This window comes from Silene latifolia, chromosome 1 (assembly GCF_048544455.1).
Source record: "Silene latifolia isolate original U9 population chromosome 1, ASM4854445v1, whole genome shotgun sequence".
Classification (NCBI taxonomy): Eukaryota; Viridiplantae; Streptophyta; class Magnoliopsida; order Caryophyllales; family Caryophyllaceae; genus Silene; species Silene latifolia.
The window spans coordinates 36,937,129-36,943,187 of NC_133526.1; the positions used below are offsets into that span (position 1 = coordinate 36,937,129).

At 35.9% G+C, this 6,059-nt stretch overlaps 1 long non-coding RNA gene across 1 annotated transcript; it reads left to right on the top strand.

Moving 5' to 3' along the window:
- The first annotated feature begins 1,340 nt into the window (after positions 1-1,340).
- LOC141603601 (uncharacterized) lies at positions 1,341-5,158 on the top strand. Its single transcript, XR_012525471.1, has 3 exons — positions 1,341-1,576; positions 3,840-3,933; positions 4,542-5,158. It is a non-coding gene; the product is annotated as an uncharacterized LOC141603601 (long non-coding RNA).
- Positions 5,159-6,059: the final 901 nt, after the last annotated feature.

Here is a 6,059-nt window from a genome sequence, read left to right on the forward strand (position 1 = left end):
AATAACAAAAACAAAAAACCAAATAACAATAATAAAACCAAAAAACCAACAACCCAACCAAACCCGAAATCTAAAATAAACCAAATAACTAAAAAAAACCAAATTTAAATATCGTGTGTATAACTCTAATGCACGCAGTGTATAACTTTAATAGACAAGATATATAACTTTAGTCCAAAAAATCAAATAACAATAACAACCAAATAAAAAAATAAAAAATAAAAACAAAAACAAAAAACAAAAACAAAAACAAAACAAAAAACAAAGAACAAAAACAAAAATAAAACAAAGAACAAAAAAAACAAAAACGCTGCAAAACCAAAAACAAAAAAATGAGTGAAGAATGTCGACATTTTTGTCATCTACAAAACAAAAAACAAAAAACAACAAACAAACAAACAAGGAGTTGTGGGTGGTTGTGATGTCGACATTTATTTAAACAAAAAACAAAAATGCTGCAAAAAACAACAAACAAACACAAATATTGAGATGTCGGCATTTATTTAAACAAAAATGCTGCAAAAAAAAAATAAATCGACAAAACCAAAAAAATGCCAGATCTGAAATGCACAAAAAAACGAGTTGTGGGTGGTTGTGCGGGGGTGTTATCGTCGTCGGGTTGTGCAGGGGTAGTGATGGCGTCGGGTGGGGTTGTCGGGTTGTGCAGGGGTAGTGGTGGCGTCGGGTGATGTCGGCGGTAAGGAGGATTGTTGGTGGGGGTGTTGTTGTTGCTGGTTGTTGATGTCGGTGGTTGTTGTTGCTGGTTGTTGGCGAGAAGGGAGAAGGGAGGGGGGTCAAAAGAAGGTAGGGAGGTCGGGTGGTGGTGGGCCGGGAAGAAGGGAGGGAGGGTGGTGGTGTCGGCTGGTGAGGGTGATGGAGGTGGAGGTGGAGTGGGTTTTTTGGTGATTTTTTTTGTTTTGTTTTAGTTTGGGTTTTTTTTTGTATGAGCTTGGTTTTTTTTTTTTTTAGAGAGGGTGGGAAGAAAATGAGAGAGAAAGAGTGAATGTGAGAAATGAGAGAGGATGAGTGAATGAGGAAGTGAGTTGGGAGATTAGAATGGTGGTAGAGTTGTACACAATTAGGTAGAGTTATACACAATTAGGGAAGGAGATTAGGGAGGGAGATTTGTAGCCCTCCATTGAGATGTAATCTCATCCCTCCATCCCTTCCATCCAAAGGCCCTTATAAGGACTTAGGGCCTTATATGATAGGAGGACCTTAGAAGAACCCTTCTCTCTCTATATATATATATATAGGGTCGGGGTCACGTGCGAACTAAAGTATGGTACGAACTGTGCGAACTAATACTACCAAACGGTCCAAACGTTATAGTGACTAATCAAGTAATCAGTGGTCTAAATTAAATCTCCAACTCCTCGCATAACACACTCAACCCTAACAAACCCAACCCACCTCCTCGGTATCTCGTCTTTTCCACCACCACCAAGGCTCGGCCTTACCTATGCCGGAGAACCCAGTTCGCCGACGCGCCTGACCCAATCATCACTCCGACGAACCCGACTAAGCTTAACAACCGATGAACATCCCTCTCATCTTCAACACAACTTAATAGCAGGTGATTCACTTTATGTTATTTTAATTCCTTATCAATCTGGGTTTCTGATGAATATATTATAGTTTTAGGTGTGATTGTTTAATTTTGGCTCATCATGTCGATGATGCTTTCCTTAACAAAGGATTTAAGGCTTCTAAATGGTACTCATTTCTTATACCTTAATTATTACTCTTTCATTTGGTCACAGTTTAGATTCACTGTGACGGGTATTTTAATCTAAGGTAAATAGATGATTGAGACGGGGGGAGTATATTTATTCTTCGTGTTTGTTGTGATTAAACCAAATCTTAGGATTCAGCTGATTAATAAACAAATGGGGTTATAACTGAAGTTTAGTCTCCCCAAATCGGAGAAATGTAATTTGGAGAAATGTATTTAGTAACTTAGAGTGTATCTAGTAAGCTAACGGGTTGAATCTATTTGTGTTTTCTACCACGACTTTATTGAATAAGAATTAAGGATGCTTTATCAATGTGAATGTGGAATTTTCACTAGCTTCGAGCTTGTTCTGCATTGCTGGTGCAGTGCTTCTAGTACAATCAATAATATAATCAAGCCTATTGTACTTTAAAAAGACTCGATTTTTCGATTTCTTTTGTAATAATTCTACACCAAGCAGTTAAACAAGAGTTAAACAAGAGTCATGTGCTGCATTCAGAGTTAGGATTACATCCTTGTAGTCCCTCATCGCCTTTTGCCTTTTGCATATTGCTATGCCCGTTTGCAAGGTTGAATTTTTTGAAAATTTTGAACAGCAAGCTACTCCTGATTTAGATGATTTGTAGAAACCAAAAATCTAATGCAAATAAAATAATTAAATTCAAGCTAATAATTCAAGTCTTAGATATTACTGTATAGTGAAGACATTCGATTTTTATGACGTAAAATAGCCTGGAAATATTATACGGTGCTAAGACATCATGTGACATTGTTAAAGTGAAATGTCGACATAACATAGGAATTTATTCTCTCCTCAAGCTTTTTCCACTTTGGGTGTTTACTTACTAAATTTCGGTCTCCCTTCAGATAACCAGTCCATTATTTCAGTGTCTTTAGATTTGTCATTGTATCTTGCATTCATGATATTATGCATTCCTTTGACAGTAAATGGGTATTTGTTTGTGGGTCAAACATAACGCATAACGCATTACCATATGTGCTTAAACCAAATCTTTTAGCTGATGAATAAATAAATGGGGTTATAATTGAAGCTTAGTCTCCCCAAATCAGAGAAATGTAATTTGGAGAAATGTATTTAGTAACTTAGAGTGTATATAGTAAGTTAAAGGGTTGAATCTATTAACTTTATGGAGTGTATCTAGCTAACTAAAGGTATGTATCTAGTAACTTAAAGAAGTGTATCCAGCAAGCTAAAGGGATGTATCTAACAACTTAAAGAAGTGTATCTAGCTAGTTAAAGCTATGTATCTAATAACTTAAAAGAGTGTATCTAACAATCTATAGGTTTGTATCTAACAACTTAAAAGAGTGTATCTAGCAAGCTAAAGGCTTGTATCTAAAAAAGGAATGTATCTAGCAACTTAATGGGATCAAAAAAAAACTAAACGCTAAAAAGATAGGGTGAACCCTTTTTGTCGGGGAAATGAGCGAAATTCCCGGCAAAGTGGAAAATGCGGGGATCATAATAAGTAGACAGGTATCCTTAAGTAGGACGGGAAAAGATTTAGGGTTGGAATTTGTGTCTTTCCCTTGAATTTCATTCAAATTTGTGTCAGCTCTCGGTGTTTCCCCTTGAGTGAAATCTTAATAGTTCCAAGTCTTCTTGACGAGAACATCACCTTAAGTTTAACTATACTGATACTTTGTGGCATGGTACTCGTGTTTTGCATTCATTACGTCTCTTTTTTTTCGAATTGATAGGCAGTTGTGGCTACTGCAACATGTTTGGCCCTCGAAGGTGCTGCTATCAAAACCTACTACTGCTTTGTAATTTCTGTTTGTCTTATTTTGCCATTCTGAATTCCTTGTTTTTTTTCATGATTTGCCTATGAAACTAGGCTACTTCCGTCTACATGCTGATAACGATTTGAGGTTAAACAAAGTAATTGAAATTAAATATTCGCTTGTGAATAGAAACATATAAATAGGGTGGAGTTGAATGTGAATTGTGATTTAACTTATTGAATCTTTCTAAGGGCTTCTTTGTTTAACCTAATACTGCTTTGTAATTTCTATTTGTCTTATTTTGCCATTCTGAATTCCTTGTTTTTTTTTCATGATTTGCCATGCTGAATTCCTTAAGGTGCTGCTATCAATGTTCAATTGAGGCGGAAGCGGAGTAAATGAATTGGTTGAGGGCTGCCAGTTTTTCATGCTTTGCTCCAGAGATAAGCTAAGTGAGCATCATCTCTACATGCTGATATAGTAATATTGTTATCTTATTTTTCAGTATTATTATTGTTATGTTATGTTATGCTTCTGTCATTTTGATAAAGATTCCTAAAAAATATTGATTAATATTAGCTCTTGTTGTCTCTTGCCTTTGTCTGTGGTCACCTGGTGAGGATTCCGAAACGTGTACTCAAATTGGTTGTCTGCATAAATCTTTACTGATCCGGATTTATCCGTAGTTGTATTGTTGTTTCATTTTCGATCTGGTTGTCTATTATAAATAGCAAACGAGTCAGTTTAGGTCGAGTAATTTCGGATATGTTTTCTGACTTGATCCTGGACTATATAAATACACTTCATCAAACCCCTTCTTTCCCACACTCACTGAATTTCTCTTACCCTGCATCATCAATGCACATTCATTAGATCAGCATAATTTATCTTTGTCAAGCCATGAAATGGAAAGATTTTAGCTCATAAAAGAAAGTTACCCTGTCCATTATAGTGAAGTTTCGAGGCGCATATGTGTATATCCTGCTCATTTTATTTGTCAAGTGCTTATAGCTTTCATCCTTTTCACCCTCAGTGACCTCTATTTCTTCCTTTTTCGCAGAGAAAAGCTCCTTCAAAGACCACGCTTGCCTAGAAGTAGAGGTTGTACTCTTTCGGATGTCAGGTGGTGGGATAATACAGAAATTGGAGAAATCTTTACTGATCCAGAGATAAGCTAGAAGTGAGCATCATCTCTACAATGCATCTTGACCAGAGGCATATTGCTTTTCTGCGTGATTTGTGGTGTATAAATTACCTGTTGAATAATGTAGTCGTGATCGACTTATCATCATCCCCAAGGCTACGGGTGGGGTGAAGACCGAATACCAGGAGACGGAGGAATCCTAGCCAACAACTCATCATTTATGTTCAAATTCATAATTGACCGAATACCACTATTTTCAACTTCATTCTCACTACTCTCATTAGTCCCGGTACCACTATCCCAGCGTAATTGACCAAAGAAGGCTTAAGAGGTTACAGTAGTAGTTGATATGAGTTGGTTTTATTTTAATCAAGTGTTGTTTTAGTTTTATGGTATATGTATGTAATGGTAGAAGTAGTATGATTAGGTTATTTAAGAAGTTTAATTAAAGAATTTGGGATCAATAGCTGATTGATTTTGTAATCGGTTGTTTTTCGAGTATTTAATCAAATATATAAATCTTAATCCTCCCATTTCTCCTGTTTTTTTTATCTAATTGATTTTGTAAGTGTTAAGATGTCTAATGTTTAGTTTGGAGTTGTTGATTGAAGATCCATTAAACAATTTATGTTACAGTAATAACCAGTAGGTACCAGTAGGTATCAGTAGGTATCTTGAATTTTGATCTGTCATGGACTCATGGTACAATATAAAGGAGTGTATCTAGAAATATAAAGGAATGTATCTAGTAAGATAAAAACGTGTATCTAGCAATGTAAAGGAGTGTATCTAGAAATATAAAGGGGTGTATCTAGTAAGATAAAGACGTGTATCTAGCAATGTAAAGGTGTGTATCTAGTAATATAAATGAGTGTATCTAGTAAAATAAAGATGTGTATCTAGCAATGTAAAGGTGTGTATCTGGTAATATAAATGAGTGTATCTAGCAAAGTAAATGAGTGTATCTAAGGAAATGTTTTATTTCAGCCATGCGTAGCCATTAAGAAAACACATGCCAACTTATAATCTGATAACAATCAAGTTCATGGTCGTGTGACATTTTCTGTGGGAACCGCGTTCAAGCAAGTATAACTTATAATTTCAGCAAGGACGAAGATCCAGAAGACGAGTACATGAAGTTTTAACTTATAACAAGTTGACGGTGACTAGTGGACGATACTAGAACGTCAACAATATTTTCTGACTAAATGTTCCGATTAGGACATTGTTACAATTATTTACGTGCGATTCTAACTCAGATACACACGGTATTATTACTAGATACACATGATATTATTACTAGATACACAAATCGATTTGTGTCTCTACCAGTGATACTATGTGTATTCGAGATGGTATTTTGTGTATCCACCGCTCCACCATGATCGACCAAACCCACCACCAGGCCACAACCCATCCAACCACCTGCATTTC